At 35.9% G+C, this 20,116-nt stretch overlaps 1 protein-coding gene across 1 annotated transcript in view; it reads left to right on the top strand.

The window, feature by feature from the left end:
- The window catches only part of LOC143226133 (uncharacterized), a 52,965-nt gene that overhangs the window by 7,316 nt on the left and 25,533 nt on the right, over positions 1-20,116 (top strand). The gene's annotated exons all lie outside the window — the stretch shown is intronic.

Below are 20,116 nucleotides of genomic sequence, written 5' to 3'. Positions count from 1 at the left end.
TTGCTAAGAAGCCACTAACGTCGGTGCAGGCACTTAAACTGCTCTACCTCGAAGGAATACACACACACCATATGGAAGTAGGGAACAGCTGTTGTAATATATAGCAGCAGATACGTGAATTGCCATTAAACACATTAGTCTAACCTATGCAGAAAGTATCTGGCTGCTAATACACCGTCTATCCATGTTGTTTGTTGCCTGCGTGCTTGGAGCCGCCACTTTCTTTATATAATACAACAGACACGATTAATGTATATGTAAATAATTCAAGCGGATGAAGGGGTAGGGGTGGAAGGAATAAAAGTTCAATTTAGATAAAGATAAAGGGTTGAAAGGGTGAAGAAAAACAAATGGTGAAGTTTTATAAATGTATATGTTGCTAGTCTTGATTTTCTCTGCATATTTGTATAATTCTTAGAAACTTTTCTGTATGATTTGGTAAAAACAATGGATACAGACCCATAAACGTATGGGTTGAAAAACAAAATAAAAATGCCCCCCACAACAGTATGTCTGTGCATTTACAACACTAGAATCCGCGTTTCTATACCCGTAGTGGGCAGAGCACAGGTAGCCCATTGTGTAGCTATGTATTTAATTTACAACAACAGCGACAAATAAAAATCTCATATATTTTTACACTATTCTTTTCAAACCATACGATAGATGGGGTTAAAACTCTTTTTGTGCATATAATTAGCACTTTTAGGGTCTTCAGTAATATGCGGCTCTTATCTATTAGGTTGAGGAATAATTCGTGAGCGTTTTTAAATAATTTCATTCAAGCATTACATGCAAGACTATACAATACTTAAATGCATGAACACATTAACCCAAAACATTTATTATAATACTTTATTTCATGTAATACCTAGGTATATAGTATGCATTGTTTTAAACGAAATTGCAAGAAATTAAATGCGAAAAGCAGATGGTGTCGAAAATTCTCGATTTTGTCCACTTGACATTCCATTTAATGAGCTGAAAATGAAAGCAACAATTAAAGACATATGAAAATCAAACACACCATCTATTAGAGCAAAAAATTATCTACCAAATGACATGAAATATTTTGTGAAAGCGTTTCATTTATGAATACATTTGTTTAACTTGAAAAAACGCTCACGAATTATTCCTCAACCCAATAGTAGAGTTATTTTTGTTACTGTAGTTCTTGTTTTTTACACTTCATCAATAAAACTTTGAACTGGTATATTTTTTTAGATTAATAGGTAACTGATACACTGCGCTTTGCGCAACAAATTGAATTTAAATATCTTGTACATTTCAATTTTTGCTTTTTACATATTTCGCACACAGACTTCAGTCCCATTTATTCTCTTTCTTTTGTGTGCGTGCATAACTGCCTTTCATATAATAATATACACAAAAATATGCCTGTTGTTAACTTCCTTCCTACCCTATAAAAAAATTAAAACGGTAGCCTCGATTTCAGTGTTACGTCGGTTAACCTTCGAAATCTCCCAAGGGTAGATTTAACTTTCTAGAAGAGCTATTGCTAATGATACTACTTAAATCAGTGTTACTTGTTTTATATCTTATAGTTTATAACGTCTCATTATATAAAGTATCTAGGTTCACATGTTTTCGAACTATTACCCGTTTCAGGAATTAGGGTTTCAAAATGGTCGAACAATAGTGGCTAGTATTCTTTATTGTGGTCAATTATTTAAGAGAAAAATCCTGAAACTGAACCACCGTTCTGATCTTTTGTAAGAATTAAGTTGTACATCTGTATAAATGTAACAGGACTGTCTGTTTTATGTCCATGTAACTACTTCGTAAGGTGTGGATAGATCTTCACCAAAATTGGTATAAAGGTTCATTAGGTCCATGAGGAGATAAGGTCCATGGGGGAGATACATACAAATGTTCAGTTTTTCATCTTGCGTTTTGCAGTTTATATCGGCTTTTTTTTTTTTACCATTACATATAAGGAAAGCAGCTCTTAATGTCCTAAGATAACCTTTCATTGATCAGAAATTTCCAGTTTGGTGTATCTTCAATCTCACCCCCCACTTAAATAAAATCATAGTGAGAGACCAACTGAACTACAAAAAAGCTAATTGGCCAGTTTTCCAAACTATATTAAATGAAACCTTACCTCCAGAAGTACTACATATTGCCGCGGACGCATCAGATATAGATGCATACTGTCATATCATCTCTGAGTGTCTAAAACATGCAGCCAACAGTTCGATACCGAAACAAAAACACTTCACAACAACTCATTCATGGCAACCACATAAAGATATAATACACTTAATTAAAAACAGACGTATACTCCGCAGACAGTACATTCAAAATCGCAACCCCACACTTAAAACTCAGATAAACACAATAAGGAATAAAATACGAAACTTAATCAGACAACAGAAACAAGAAAACTGGGACACCTTCTGTTCCGATCTAAATCATAAAACTGATCCTAAACAATTCTGGACACATTTGAAAAGATTTACAAACACAGGAACAACAAACACAGTATATCCACCACTGGAACTGGATGGAGAAACAGCATACACTAACACAGAAAAAGCCGAGATATTTAAAAACACCTAGAAAACACGTTCAAAACACATCATGAACCAGACATGAACAGATACTTTTATAATACAGTCACAAACTATATTGATCAAAACAGAAGCATTTTTACACCTAAATTTCCAGTCAACACTATTACACACCAAGAAAAAACAAAAGACTGGAGCACTCATCAACTGGTAAAACATATCACTGTAACAGAAGTCGTAACTCCTATTAACAACACAAAAAACAAAGCCCCTGGAGAAGATGGTATTCAAGCTATCCTCCTAAAACAAGGCACTCAGAGATTATATGAACACCTAACAGCGTTATTTAATCTCTCACTATCAGCTGGATATATCCCCGTTTCTTGGAAGGAAGCAATAATATTAATGTTCCAGAAAGAAGGAAAGCCAGTGAATAAACCAAACAACTACCGCCCTATTAGCTTAACCAGTTGTATTGGCAAAGTATTAGAGAGGATAATTAGTAATCGTCTGTCAGTTTACTTAGAAGAAAATTCAAAATTACCAGAAATTCAAAACGGATTTCGAAAAAACCGCCAAACTACAGACCACCTGATTCGACTTACAGAATCAATTACTGACAGCTTCAACAAAAAAGAATGCACTGTAGCTTGCTTTCTCGACATTGAGAAAGCATTTGACACAGTGTGGCATAACGGCTTACGACATAGATTGCTTGAAATGGCATTACCCCAGGAAACTATTCGCTGGCTGTCCAACTTCCTGGATAACAGAATGTGTAAAGTAAATGTAAATGGGGCCCACTCAGGGTCCTTTTCACCCGAAGCAGGAGTCCCGCAGAGAGGGGTTGTTAGCCCTATATTATTTATCATGTACGTGAGTAATATGCCTCTGTCGGACCTAAATTTAGGTTATGCATCACAGTTCGCTGACGATGTAGCAGTCTGGAAAAGTGCCCCCCCTCCGTCAATAGCAGCAACGAACCTACAACCAGTCCTAAATAACATCGAAGAATACTGCCAGAAATACAGAATCAAAATTAATATTACAAAAACCTAAGTCATAGTATTCAGCAGACTGAATAAGCTGAAAAAAGATCCACCAAAACTCTACATGAATGGATCACTTTTACTGACTGCTACTTCTGCTAAATTTCTAGGTCTAACCTATGACTCAAAATTAAAGTGGCTACCACATATTAAAATGTACTGATACGAATCTGGAAAAGAGCAAACTATGCAAGAAGTCTTTCAGGTAAAATCCAAGGAACATCACCAGACAACATACTTAAAATCTACAAAACGTACATTAGACCAACAATAGAATATGCATCACCTGTCTGGATTAACATAGCACCCACACATGTACAGAAACTTCAACGTATACAAAATTCTGTACTAACTTCATCTGGCCCGGCATGGCCTAGCGCGTAAGGCGTGCGACTCGTAATCCGAGGGTCGCGGGTTCGCGCCCCCGTCGCGCTAAACATGCTCGCCCTCCCAGCCGTGGGGGTGTATAATGTGACGGTCAATCCCACTATTCGTTGGTAAAAGAGTAGCCCAAGAGTTGGCGGTGGGTGGTGATGACTAGCTGCCTTCCCTCTAGTCTTACACTGCAAAATTAGGGACGGCTAGCACAGATAGCCCTCGAGTAGCTTTGTGCGAAATTCCAAAAAAACAAACAAAACAAACTAACTTCAGCATACAAAGTACCACGTAGCACCTCAACCACATTCATGCACAAGTATGCAAACATAGATACAATAGCTGAAAGACTCTTGCATAATTCTCTAAAATATTTCAATAAGAATTGGCATAAAAATGACTTAATGTGTGATCTCGACAGATATCACGTACATGATGTAAATAGCCCTAAATACCTCTCCCCTTTTAACATATATTTAAGAAATGTAACACAAGCTGGCCACTATGCACTAGACACTTAGTCCTTGTTTCTTTTTATTTTTATAATTATTATTTTCTTTTTTAATCAGTATTATTATTATTTTATTATTATTATTATTTTTTTCTTCTCTTTTTGAATTATTATTACTTTCTTTTCTGTGTGAGTGTTTGTGTTACTACAAGTAGTAGTAGCATTCTCTCAATCGAGAAAAAGGAGAAAAATACAAAAAAAATATATATATGAAAATACAAAAAAAAAATTAAATGAAAAAAAAACAAAAAAACTTCTTGTTCGTCCATGCATGGACTGAGCCCTGAAATGGACCTGAGTATGATGTTATACTTTTACTCTGGCCCAAAGCTTAAAAAAAACAAAAAAAAACAAACCCTAAAGACAGGCGCTATAATCGTTCGGGAGGGAGGAAGAGGTCAAATGTACCTGACCCTCCTGGGTATTTAACAACATCAATTCCCAAATACCCACACAGTCAAACTGATCAGAAATTTACATAACTTCCGTCTATGGAACAGTTACTCCACCTGTTTATCAAATATAGTAACCTGATTTTTGATAAATAAATGAAATAAAATAAAATATAACAACTTTTGTAACTTTAGATTCTATAACCCGTAATGATTCTTGGTATTGCGTAAAGTATCTCATTGGCATCAGTAAATTAACAGTATCGACTCAGTGATTTTGAGAGTGAAATTTAATGTTTCTAGCAATATCAGTCTGCAGACATACCGAAATTGGAGAGATGCAGAGGTAGCAGAGAGATGGGCTTGAAGGGTGAAGGCTTTTTTTTTTTAAAGAACAAGTGGAAGAAAATCTATGGAAGATGAATTAAGGAGCTCTAAGTTTGTTTGTTTTTGAATTTCGCACAAAGCTACACGAGAACCATCTGCTCTAGCTGTTCCTAATTTAACAGTGTAAGACTAGAGAGAAGAAAGCTAGTCCTCACCACCCACCGCCAACTCTTTGGATATTCTTTTACCAACGAATAGTGGGATTTACCGTAACATTATAACGCCCCACAGCTAAAAGGGCAAGCATGTTTGGTGTAACGGGGATTCGAACCTGCGACTCTCAGATTGCGAGCCGAGCGCCCTAACCACCTGGACATGCAGGTTATAGCTCTAAGTTGTACAAGGTTCTTTATCAGTTTGACGCATTTTGTCATTGAGATATCTTACTGTCCCTTCAAACTAATTAAAGCTAATTGTTTAAATCATTGCACCCAATGGCACAACTGTATGTCTGCGGACTCAGACCGCTAGTAACCAGGTTTCGATACCTGTGATGGGCAGAGCACAGATAGCCCATTGTATAGCATTGTGTTTAATTTTAAACAAAAAACAAACTTATTTAATCTAATTAACAAGAAATTCGCATTTATTCATGAATAACTTATACAGACTTATAATATAGAATTGGCCGTAGTAAGTATTAACTGGCTGCTTTCTCTCTTGTCAGTCACTGCCAAATGAAGGACAGCTAGCGACCTGGCGAGTAAATAGACGTTATTACCACATAAACAAGCTCGAGAATCACCGATGCATCAATGACCAACAGTCAAAACCAGCCTAGGAACTCAAAGTAAAACTGTTAGCATAAATGAAAACGTTCTGTAGCCGTTTGAAACTGAAATTTTTGGAAGAACCTTAAGAGTATTTATTATCTACAATTGCTACTTAGGTTCTGAGGGCACCTATTGTAGAAAAACATTGTACTTAATTTCTAAGATAACTATTTTACACTTAAATAATTTGTTGTTGTTGTTTTTGAAATCTAACTCTCATACTAGAAAATTTCATAATTTAATACTTTTGAGTGGTGTTAAGAAGCGACTTAAGTTTTAGGATAGTTATTTTTAGGTGACAGATCTATATATGTAAGTTTTAAGAGTGACCGAAAGTTTTAAATTTTAGGGGTAGTTCCAGTAGCTGAAAGCTCAAGTTATCCGTAAAGTTATTAGCGTGTGTGTGTGTTTTCTTATAGCAAAGCCATATCGAGCTGGCCCGGCATGGCCAGATGGGTTAAGGCGTTCGACTCGTAATCTTAGGATCGTGGGTTTGAATCGCCATCGCACCAAACATACTCGCCCTTTCAGCCTTGGGAGTGTTATAATGTTACGTTCAATCCCACAATTCGTTGGTAAAAGAATAACCCAAGAATTGGCTGTGGATGGTGATGACTAGCTACCTTCCCTCTAGTCTTACACTAACAAATCAGGGACGGCTAGCCCAGATAGCCCTCGTGTAGCTTTGCGCGAAATAAAAAAAACAAACCAAAACAAATAAACACATAGGTCTATCTGCTGAGTCCATCGAGGGTCATACTGGTCAATAACACACAAACAAACGTTTACTAAAGACAGTTATTTTTTTAAATTCTGAACATTTTTTTTTGTAATAGTTTTTTCCAGTTTTTGATTATTCAATCCATCTTATCACAGCAGTTTTAGGGAAATTTTAATAGAGTTGCGTCTTGAAGCATCTTTATCTGAACATAACTAGAAGAGTTTTTAGCACCGGTAGAATTACTGGTTCCTTCCCCTCCTGCTACTGAGATCTGTCAACAGTTCTTGTTAGTGTGCAGTCCAGGTGGTGCTGCGTGATCCTTAATTTCGAACCATCGATGTAACTAGTTGTCAGCAACCCGTTACTATTTATATACATATATGTGTGTGTTATTTATTAATCTTTTTGTAATCTATATAACTCTTAACCATAAACATTATATATAATTTCATACCACGTTCCCACGTATAAAGAACAAAAGACGGAGAGTTTATTATAATGTGAGAAATGAATATCAAGCCTGCTAATACCTGCTTAACGCAAATTAATCCAAGTTAAATATTTCATTCGCAAAATAACTCGAAATTAGGCGTAACTATAATATTTATACGAAATTACGGTAAATATTAATACTCTTAACTACATTCAATGAGAACGAACGCTACGATTTGTAAAAGCTTAACTAACAAATTAAGTTTTTGCCGTTTCAGACATTAATATTTGAATAGTTATTTAACGAGTAGTATTTACTATATGCTCAACGCTATAGCAATAGGATGAACAAACGTAAGCCTAATTTAGTAGAAAATTGAACAAACTAAGGAAATTGATCCAGGTTGGTAACTGTGTTCTATAAATTGATTTGAATATTTGCAATAAATGAAGAAGAAAATTGACTTGGCCTTTAATAAAAAAACAAAATTCACAGAGCTTAGTTTCAATCATTATTTTCCTTCATCTCGTTGTCCCATTCGTCAAACTATTTTCTACAATGATTTGCGGCGTAATTACAGGCTTATTATTTGTAGAATTGTATTCACAATACGAAGTGTAAATGTCAACCAAAAGTACCAGATTAAAGATGCAAATATTCAAAGTCCTAATACCTGGATTGAAGAAGGGCACCATTAATGAGAGAAGAAAAATAAAACATTAATTAAATTCTGAATGTCTCATTAAAAATATATGTTTTCAGTTATGTCACTCTGGCCTCAACTATTTTAGTCCAACATATAAATCTGTTATTCTACTTTTTTTTTTTTATTAACGTGCTTATACAACTTGTCCTCTTGTATATATATGTATATATATTCCTCGGTCATTTAACAAAAAAAAAATTGTTTTATGTTTATCGTAAATATTAGAAGTAGTATTCTGTGTATTATATATTCATCACTTGTGTCTGTGTATTGTTCAAGTGCAATTGATGAATAATATTGAATTAAATTGTGAGAAACCACTACTTTCCAAGTCCTTATCTGGCCCTGCAAGCAAACATAGTTTATCACAACGCGGAAGTTATTAGAAGCCCACCAGTCGCACAACGGCATGTCTACGGACTTTTAACAACGCTAAAAACCCAGTTTTGATAAGTTTTGATACTTGTGGTAGGTAGAGCACAGATAGTTTATCGAGTAGTTTTGTGCTGTACTTTAAACAAATAAGTTATTAGATTTGTTACCTTTACTGGCTACGTTTTGATATTCTTTTTTGTGTCAACACAAACTATGTTTAATTATTCAAGAAATATTTGTAATCATTATTAGAAATGCTTTTTTTGGCATCCTTGTTACCACCTGATTTTGTATTGTATCTTATGTGGTGTTTAAAGGCTCTAAAGGTGGAATTTCTCTTTGAACACTGAAAAGCCTGGTGTATCTCAACTAATGTAGCCCTAAAGGAGAAAACGAGTACTATGTTTTTCGAATATTATTTGGAGTTTTAAAGGTATAAAATGTTTTAATAAATTACAGTTTATGAAATACCATAACTATCTGTTTGAATTTAAGCACAAAGCTACACAATGAGTTATCTGTGCTCTGTCAACCACAGGTATCAAAGCCCAGTTTCTAGCGTTGTAAGTCTACAGACATGCCGCTGTGCTGCTAGGAGGCAATGAATTTGTTATTTAAAGCAAAACATGTTCAAATTATATGTATATTGTAAAAAAGAAATTAGCGTTGTTTTAAGCGTAGGTGGTTGTATGTCATTGTGATATGTAGGTATATTATATATTTTCTACCTGCTTTAGTGATACAGAAATTTAAAAAAAACGTCTTTGTTAGTTTATGTGCTGTAAAGGTCACAACATGTAGTCCAGAAAGTCATTAAAATTCTTTGTTCTAATTGCTTTGTTTCTTTGTTCTCCATAGTAGGCAATATCGCTACTGACTGACAGAACATTACAGTAATATACATCATCCATGTTAAAAGGATTTACACTGTAATATCTTTTGCTGGCCGATAATGACGTTGACTAAACATAATAACTGTCCAGTGCTTTGAGAAAATAAAAGTTACGAGATTACACTGTTTACAGGACAAAGAAAGCGAGTTTACCTGTCGAATTATAACGCGCTTTCTTTAGCTAGTTATTTTAGAGCAGTGATTCTCAACCTGTGTGCCGCGAGAGATTGGCAGGTGTGCTGCGTTGTTTTTGAAACACATTCAACTTTCTTGGGATTTTACAAGCAAGTCGAACACATCAGTTAATAAAAGCTACTATAGAGACACTCTGAAACCTTCCAAAACATTTGATGGTTTTCATTGAACTCGAGCACTGAGAAGTTAATACTTAAATTTTATTCTCGACTGCAACGGTTCAACTGTTAGTTTAATTGTAGCGCAACAAGCACTTCCTACGTCATAAATTATGCATCAAACAATCAAACTGCTTTCTGGAACACGTTCTCATTCTGCGGTAAGCTACAACTACTACGCTGTAGGTAAGAATTTTATATCAACTGGAGAACTTCGTGCTTATCGTGTATGAATTAGCTTTATCATTTATCCATTGAAACATATTTAAGTAAGTCTGGTGCTGCAAAGGAGAATGTGTTGAATCAAAAGCAAGGAATCAAACGAAACTACAAAAACGAATACATCGAATACGGTTTTATCGCTTTGGAATCGGAACATTTTCAATTACCATTCTACCTACTCTGCAATGCAGCTTTATCGAATGAGGCGCTTGTTCCTAGCAAACTGAAGAGACACTTGGAAACAAAACATTAAGCTGTGAAGGATAAATCAAAAGAATACTTCGAGAATCTCGCGGCTCAACAACATGAACAATCAAGGAAGCTTGTGAATTACATGAAGCTGCCCGAAAAAGGATTGATTGCAAGTTATAAGGTTGCTCAGTTGTTGGCAAACGCAAGAAAGCGCATACGGAGGCCGAATTAGTCATTGTACCAGTGTTAACAATCATCGTTGAAACTATGCTTGGAACGGATGCTGCCAAAAAGGTTAAGCAAGTTCCACTGTCCAATGACACAATTTCGCGCAGAATTGTAGACTTGCGTCGGATTTAAAGGATCAAGTTTGCGAACACTTCGAAGTGCCTGAAGATGAATTGTCTCTGGTATGGTCTCTTCAAGTTGACGTTAGTGGAAAAGCTCAAGTTCTGGCTTTTGTTTTATTCATAAAAGATGGACAAATCGTAAACGAATACTTATTTTGCAAAGATTTAAAAAGTACAGCGAAAGGCCAAGACATTTTCGAGTTGGTGAATGAAGACATTTTGCTTTTCAAATTACACTGGAATAACTGTGTCAGTGTTTGCACCGATGGCTGTCCTTCAATTCAAGAAAAAAAGAAGGGATTCATCATTCTGGTGCACCAACAAAATCCAAACATTAGGATTGTTCACTGCATGATTCACAGAGGCGCTCGCCTCCAAATCTTTGCCGAAAGATTTGCAGTCTATTATGAATTATGTTATTCAAGTGGTGAATTTTATCAAGTCTCGGCCACTTTAATCTCGACTTTTTTTCTCTTCTCTGTGACTGTGAGGCGATGAATTCAGACTACTAAAAGCTACTGTATCACACTGAAGTTCGATGGCTTTCGAAAGGAAAGGTGTTAAAGCGTCTTGTCCAACTAAAAACTGAAGTAATTTCTTTCTTGGAGGTTAAAGAAGCAGGTTTTGAATATTCTTTTCATGATGATATTTGGTGGCTGAAGGTTCAATTTCTCTCTGACTTGTTTAACATATTAAATTATCTAAACTTAAGTCTCCAAGGACCATCTGAAAACATTATTACTGCAACGTCCAAACTGAAGGCCTTCGATGAAAAGGTGACGCTGTGGAAGAATAAGATCTCGAAAGGAGTCTTTGATTGTTTTCCTTCTGTTAACGAATGTCCGTCAGAGAAGAAAATTGTCCCTCATATTTTGAACATATTAAGCGACCTACAATCCGCACTAAAACATTACTTCCCGTCACTTGCTGTCGACGAATATAACTGGGTGGCCTATCCATTCGGAATCAACGAGACAACAAATCTTACAACTGAGAAGGAAGAACAGCTCATTGATTTACGAAACGACAAATTTTATCAGTCATTGTTTCCCGAAAAGAGCTTGGATGAGTTTTGAATCTCCATTAAAAATTCATATCCTGCAACCAGTTAAAAAGCAGTTGAAGTTCTGCTTTTATTTGCATCTTCGTGGTTTTGCGAAATTGGATTTTCAGCATTGACTGAAATTAAAGCCAGAAAAAGAGAGTGGCTTCTTACAGTCGATGATGAAATGTGAGCTTGTTTGTCTACATTAGAGCCTCGCTTCAATTTGATTTGCTCTGGGAAGCTGGCACAAGCGTCACATTGAAAACATGTGTAAAAATAAAAAGTTTTGATTTTTCTGCTCTACCACAAAATCGTTAAAAAGCCTTAGAACGACACTCACGGCCAAAGCAAGCGCTAGTATTGTCAATGTGCAGATGATATTAATATCACTTGCTTTGGCTGTGATTTTCGTTCTAAGGCTTTTAAAGTTAACTCTTCTGTGTTATGTGTATCTAAACGTGATGCACAATGACATTATTATCGCTTGCTTTGGTCGTGATTTTCGTTCTAAGGCTTTTAACGCTTGCCGTATAACGTGTACTTAAAAAAATAGTTAAGGCTTTCCAGGTGTGCCGCGAAAAGTTTCAGATTGTCGTAGTGTGCCGCAAGTCAGAAAAGGTTGAGAACCACTGTATTAAAGGGTTGTAGAGTAAAAACTTACTTTTAAAATCGAAATGTTTAGTTCAATAGAAGTATATCCTGAGACAGGGAAAGCTACGGAACTAAGCAAACCCTAGTAGAAGCGACTATCTTTTTATTTGCATAAGTATGTACGCTGCATTTTCATTTTGTTTGTGGAGTGTTAAAGAGTGTTTTTATTATTATAAACTTTATCCAGGATCTTACACACGCCAAAGAGACTCAGTTATCAGAATCATCCTCTTTATTTCTTGAATTAATCTGTAGTTATTTGTGAATCAGTATATCTAATACTTATCAGGAAATCAGAAAATTTTACCTCAAAGTACTACAAGAAGATAAGAAGGATAAATTTTGATGTTGTGCCATCAATACTTATGACGTGATTCTTGAAAACATACTACTACATTGCATACTATCCAATGATTGTTATCATTGCAGCATAAGATCCTGCAAAATGCTATGCTATCGACCCGAATGCCACTGCTGACTCAGGTTTTCTCATGTCTGGTGAACCCAGACTACCTGAACAAAAGCTACCCTGAAGCGTTGGTGTTGGTGAAAGGGAAGTGTGGTTGCTTACCTAGACAAGTTATGCTTATTGCATGGGAAAGCATAAACAACAATGGCCTCAGCAGAGGGACTTCCCATTCAGTTTATTTGACCTAAGTGTGTCGGACATCTTCACGTTCATATAAGCTGTGTCTATCGTGACATATTTCAAAGTAGTCACTTCAAACCAGCCACCAGGAAAAAGAAGCCTACAATGGCAGATGTAATGGAACTCTCTAGTAGTGGATGGTAAACTCAGGTACTTCCATTGCAGTGGACTAAACCTAAACCAAAGAATTAACAGCAAACCATCTCCACAGGATATTAATGTTATGTAATTATAATGGTCTCCAGTGATTGGGCAGGATTATACACGCCTTCCCACAAGAAACATGTCACAGTAAGACCTGTCCAAAATATATACCACTGCAAGATCTATCCATGAGATGTGTACCACAACGTGGGTACATGCAACTGCAAGGTCAACCTACAAGATATGTACCACATCCACTAACAATGTTTCTGCTTAGATATCATTCAGGATGAGAAAAGAAGAGTCTGCTTCACATTTAGACTTGTGGACATTGGTGACGAACTTATCAATATTTCACATCATAGAAAAAGGGGCAGAGCTATCAACACTAAACAACGTCTCAGGAGCTGCCTCTCAACCCATAATGGCAATACTGTGGTAAAAAATAAAATAGGCAAGAGGAATTTATACTAGCCATCTGATCAGTAACAAGAGGTGGATGCAAAATGCTCTGGAAAACTAATAGAGCTCAAGTAGTGCATGGTCACAGGCTTATGGGACCACAGCAGACATCTTGTACCAAAGAGTTTGAAAGAGTTTGGAACCACTCCAACTGAGACCACCACTATGATCAATGGCAATAAATAGGGCATTAGAAGAGAAGTGAATTTCCATTCACTCAAGGGGTTTCACAAATAGAATAAATGTGATCATTTCTAATCTTGGATCTGGAACCAGCACTCTTGGGATGGAGGTACTATAAAGTTTATCAGTTAGTTTTGCCTGTGGAACAGCTGAACTAGTTGCTGGAATATTCATAAATATGGTAAATGAATTGGAAGTAACTCGTACTAGTAGTAATGCCAGGGTTGCTTCATTCACGCTATGACCATGAAAATATACAAAGCTACCACCACACCAGAGGGTGTTGATTGACGATCATGCTGACAGTTTAAACCAAATGTAGTGAAAGAAACTCAGTGATGTGTTGAGTGAGTCTGCCAGTGTGTACTTGTGACCAGATAGCTGATTAGGTTAAACAACTGTGGCTCAGCACCAAATAGACACAAAAAATCATGTCTAAGAACATAAAGATGGTATTCTAGCACATAAAAAGGCAGACTTGAAACTACAACCATGAGCAAACAAAAGTAAAGTTTTCACGTCACATTGTGAGGTGAGATGGCGTCATAATAGACCCAGCTAAGATAACTGCAATGACATTGACGTATAGTAAAGTAATAAATACATATTTTTTTTTGGCTTTACTTCAATTTCTGGCTAACGTTTTGGAAGACAGCAGCACCAGTGTCGGTTCTCACGGAATTGAAAGCACACTTTGGATGAAGCAAAGAATATGAGCAAGAATCTCACCCATAAAACTTGTTTTAGTCTATCACCATCAAAACTGTAAGTTTTCACTAGATACTGGTGCTGGCGACAACACAGTAGGAGCAGTCTTATTGCAGTGCTGGATAAAGTCAAATGTGCAATTGTATCCATCGTATACGCTCCTGAACACAGATAGAGCATGGCAAAGAAAAAGATAATTGCTGTAATTGTCTTCATGACAGCACTATTACCACTACTTGAATGGTAGAAGATGCATTGGCTGTGTGGGTCATGCTTCACTGAAGTGATTAGTAGACATTAAAACTCTGGAAGATATGACGACACATTAGATAGCAACACTGCAAGAATTTGACTTTGTCATAATTCAAGCAACCAAAAGATTCTGACCTAGTATGGACACTCTTTACTATTTAATAAGGTCAAGCTAAACCAGCCCTAGTAAAGTAATATAGTATAGAGCGTTGTAATATTGTGGCAGCTGTATGAGCATATAGAATGCAAGAAAGTGCACTATATTGTTATTACTATCTCATGGTGTGTGGTGGTCTGACAATGCTACAGATAGTGGTCTTTAGAGCTCTGCAGGGAGAAATACTCCAGACTTTATGCAAACGACTGGAGGACACCAAGAAGTAACCCACAGTTGTGCTAAAATTCGATGGGAGTTCTCCTGGTCACGAGCAAGACGAGTTATTCATCACTGAAGTGAACACTGTACTGTGTATGTAGCACAGAGAAACGATACAAGTCAATGTAGTTGTTGGCTCTTCTCTGCAAAGGATATCCCTGGATAATACTGGTCTACTCCCATAGATTGCGAGAGGTCATCATCAACTACATCATGAAGTGAGCTAAAGCTTACGCTTTCAAGCTTGATATACTAGTACAGATCATTGCAGACGTGTTAGTCAAGGATTGAATAGCACGATTCAGAGCACTGGAAGAAATCCACACAAAACCAGGGACCCAATTTTAACAGTCAAATGTTTGTTGACTTGTGTAAAGTATTAGGTGTTGTTGAATACTCATACGTCACCTTATCACACCAGTCTGATGGTGTGGCAGAATGGTTAATACAAAATACTTGTGAAGTTTGCTAATCCCAAAAGAATGAGTCGGATAATTACTTACTACATGTAATAATGACCTATATAGCAATGGAATTATGATCAACAGGATGTGTACTGAACCTGCTCTTGTCTGGAGAGAAAGTGTTGCTCTCTATGGATGTGATGTACGCATAGACGGTCTCACCTATTGGGAAACTGGGCAAATACCCAGGGCCCAGACGTAGAAGGGCTTCCGATACTATATCTTTTAATCTACTTCTAAGTTATCTTTTCATTGTTGGGACCATTCTGAATTCTGCTCTGGGCTCCAGAATGACTAAAATCGCTCTTAGATGTCCTCGATTATCTCCAAGAACATGTGGAGTGAGCTAATAATAATGACGGTAGACTCACGAATTCAACCAACAATAACAGGGAAAGGCAGCACAACAACAAAAGAAGTTCTATGATCAGATATTGAAAGACATGTTCCAATGTTATGGCTGATAACTACAGTTGATATTTACCAACTACATGAAATCAGCTTAGATCTGGCTGATTTTGCAGTACCTGATCTGCAGCAGATGTAGGACATGCTGAAGCATGTAGAACACGTCAGTAACACAGGTCTGCGAGATTAAACTTCATGACAGTTGTTTTGGTTTTAATAACAGATATTTTATAGTTCAGTTATACAGATTTGAAAATAATATTCGTTGTTTCTTATCACCTAAGGATTTTTGAAAAATTCTGTTACTCAGATCAAATTAATATTTAATTTACTACAATGAACCTTTTTTATTATTATGTTTGTTACGTTTTGTTCTAGAACAATCAATAAGACTTTCACGTTGCAATTGGTATAGAGAAAGCTGTAGCCGGTGGATGTCAAAATTTTAATCACAGCAAAATGTGACCCGATTTCATTGAAAACGGTTCATTGATGAAAAGTACGTGTGACATTTTGTGAAAAAAACAACTTGTACGCAGTTGAGAAAAATGGATATCATTTTCAGATTCAGCATACATGAATTATTGTAGAAAATGTAAAAATGTTAAGACAGTAAAAAGTTCGAAGGCCTGCGTAAATCGTATCCATACATCACAGATGAGTTCTTGGCGCACTGGCTTGACCAGGAGTTTGGAGAGGAAAATGATGAGTCAAAGGGGAACGAGAACACTGTTTTGAATCATCTTAACCTGGCTAACAATATGGAAAAATCTGCAAATACTCATCTTGTAATCTTTAATAAAACGGATAAGGAGCCTCTGAAAATGGAAGCGACGACCAGCTATGACTAGTAGAGGAAATGACGACATCACTCTCTCCATTAATATGGATAGGGCTGGTCGTGATTGAAAATAAGTGTCATTTCTTGCTTTTTTAACTATCACGTAATACCCACTGTGATGTTGTGATTTCTGTTTAATTATTATAAGCTAGGATGGTCAGATAGTTGGAAGGCTTATGACAAAAAGGATGTAGTAACCCTTTGGTTTCTGAGCCCTGAGTAGTAACAGGAAATATGCGCTGTAGCAAAAGGTTGCTGTTTCATCATTAAAGCTAAGACATCATTGGTTCATATATCAAATGGTTGAAAAGAACAACCATCCCTTGCTTTCCGAGTTATTGGCTAGTAAGTTTTGTCATGATGTAGGGATTACATTTTATGGCTGCTAATCAATTATTGGCTGTTAGAAAAGTTGATAATCTCTGTTAACATGGATTTAAAGGAAGTGGCATGCCATGTATTCCTAACTGTCAGTTGATATCATGATACTAACTATGTACTACATTGTAGAGTTATCACTTCATTGTCAGTAGTCAGGACGATCGTGTGAAAGAAAGAGCATTGTGATCTATTGCTTTCCAAGCCATAGATCAAATTTTCTGATACAAAAAGTTTGGCGTTTCGAGTAAATTACTTCATCAGTCTAGCTGAATAATTAGAACTTTGTAGAGTAAGTATATAACCTGATGCTTACTAGTAAGTTTTTTTTACCAATCTTTATAAAAAAAATGCTGAATCTACAATCAAGAAGTCCAAATTTATCTGAATGTATGCTGGAGTACAATATTAAGACCATGGATATAACCTTGGTAACTAGACTTTTAGTTTAAAAGCCTTGGTTCATATGAATTAATTACTATAGTTTATTTCGTGAATCCTAAAAAATAAAAATTAGTCAAACTTGATAGCCTGTAGATGACACCACCATCGCTATTTAGGGCAACTGGCTGGAGGCGAGGTGTGTGTATAAACTGCTGGAGTACTTAAAGTGTAATAGCAGCATGTGTAAATAACGTACATGAATATAACACCCATGTGTTGTTCATGAATATTTTAAAAAATTAAAGTAACTTCACATAAAGAATGTTAATGAATAAACGTAAGACAAGAAAACAATTAGAGAAGGAAACAAAAGATTTGATTTCAATATTAATAATTAATTAAAGTAAGGTTAACTTTGATGAGTATCCTGGAAATTATTAGTGACGATTGCAATATATGTATGTCTAGAAACTCGCTAATACTATTTTTACCTTGTTCTTGTTCCTCTATTTCTGTTTTCTTTATAATAGTTGATGTTACATATGATATTGGCCAAAATGATATTGCAGTAATATATAATCTGGGTTAAAAAGACTGGCATTGTAATATATTTTACCGGTCAATTATGATGTTGACTAAACGTAACAACCGCTCAATGCTGCTAGTCGGCAACAAAGGTCACGAGGTTACACTGTCAACTGAATAAAGAAAACGAGTTTGCCTGTTGAACACAGACGTACTTTTTTTAGCCAGTTCTAGTAGTAGATCAGCAGAAAAAGCTATAGAACTAAGCAAAGCCTAGTAGTAGAAATGGCTGTCTTTTTACGTGCACAAATATGTGTACTGTTTTTTAGTTTTGTTTGTGCAATAATAAAAGCTGTTTTCATTTTTACAAACTTTGTTCAGTCTATTTTACATATACTAGGAATACTCAGCTAAGTTATGTGATCAGAATTACTTTTTTTATTTCCCGAACAAATCTGTAGTTATATGTACATCCGTCTATCTCGTGCTTTTTCACCTGAAAATTCTACATCACAACAGAAAAGCTAAATACATACATTCAAGTCTTATGATATCAAAATTTGTGTGATACATACCCCGAATTGTAGTTATTCGCTGTTGTTCTGCCTAGGCCGGAAAAAAGCCCAACATTTTTTTGTCAATTCATTTGAAAATTTCATTTAATTATTTGTACTTTGTTTTATACCTTTCAGCCCCCCAGTGGCTCAGCGGTATGTCTGCGGACCTACAACGGTAAAAACCGGGTTTCGATACCCGTGGTGGGCAGAGCACAGATAGCCCATTGTGTAGCTTTGTGCTTAATTCAAAACAACAACAAAATTATACCTATTAATCACTAATATAACGCTGTCCACTAGTTTAAAACCTAGAGACGAAATAAACCTTTCTAATTCTTTAAACAAAATAAAGTAGTTTTTTTTGTAATTTCGTGCAAAGTTACTCGAGGAATAGTGATCCATAATTTAACAGTGATAGACTAGAGGAAAGAGAACACTCTAGCAGGGCCGAAATACAGTGGGTTGTGTAAACAGTTTGTGCGCATTTTCTACATAAAAGCTAAAAAAATTATATTACACAGTGTCATAAGATGCTTTGGTTAGTCAAACCAATTTAGCATTGTGCTATATTGTTCGAGAATTCTAATTTTATACAAAACAGTAATTGCGCGTAACGATTGGAATCTGATGAATATATCTTGTTTAGAAATTATATTTTCTTTTGTCATAAGTCCATGCACAAATAAGTATCATAAAAATAAACATTTTAGTTCAAAAATTTTCCACTAGAAGTTCAATCTAATTATTTTCCCTGTTATTAAAAACAAAACAGAAAAGCAAACTAATTAGTTCTGCAGATAAATAAAGTGGTTGATTGGTTGGTTTGATGTTTTATGGCACAAAGCAGCTATCTGCGCCACACATCCGGTAAAAAGTTAAAATTAAACTAAATTTGAAATTACTAAGTTTTTTAAAAATGGCTTTCCATAATCTAGACTAAATACAAGAAAGAAAGTAGTACGTTGTGAGAGACACACTCAGATAATATTTATTTTCTTAAAACGATTGTCACGATAGCTTCTAACACACGCAACAAATATTTAGGGGCTCTGTTCATCAGATTTTTCTAACATACTCGTACCGATGGAACGCAATAACACTTAGAGCACTAATAAATCACTAGTGTAAAATAGACAGAAATAAGCAGGGGGAAGCGTATTTCTAAGAACCCCGATGTGAGTTATAGCACTGGTACGGATAATCATGATTGACTCAAGGAAAACAATAACTTGAAAAATAAAAATAAACTTAGAACATAATCATAGGAAATGACCCCTCTAAATTTTTTAAAGATGGCACTTCGAGCTGAAACTGTTTGTTATTAAACACAAAGCTACACAATGAGCTATCTGTTTTTTTTAACTACAACTATCAAACTCCAGTTGTTGTTTTTTCAGTGTAATAAGTTTTCTAACTTACCTTGACTCACTAGAGGCCCAAGATAAAACTTGGTAACTGAGAGGTACTGGGGCAATCAGCTGAGAACCAACAGTAGTTGAGATGAGGTAGGATAATCAGCAAGACCATGTCTCAAAACACAATATTTGCTAATTACTAGCTAGTGCTGTTCTTTTCCAGTAGGGCATAACTCCAAATAAAGATTTAGGGCCTAAAATGTATAGTTTCGTGCTAGCTTGTTGAGGTAAAAAAACAACAGTCATTTCCTTTCATCGTTTTACAACGAAACTTGGGATATATTTCTCAGATATACTTCCTGGTGAACGTTTGAAATGACTCGCTTTACCATCAGCAGTAGCCAACTGGTTAAGACACTGAACTTGCAACTTTAGGGTAGCGGATTCGAATCCTAGTCACACTAAACAT

The sequence above is a fragment of the Tachypleus tridentatus genome, chromosome 9 (assembly GCF_004210375.1).
Source record: "Tachypleus tridentatus isolate NWPU-2018 chromosome 9, ASM421037v1, whole genome shotgun sequence".
Lineage (NCBI taxonomy): Eukaryota > Metazoa > Arthropoda > Merostomata > Xiphosura > Limulidae > Tachypleus > Tachypleus tridentatus.
This window is presented reverse-complemented; position numbering and strand designations above follow the sequence as displayed.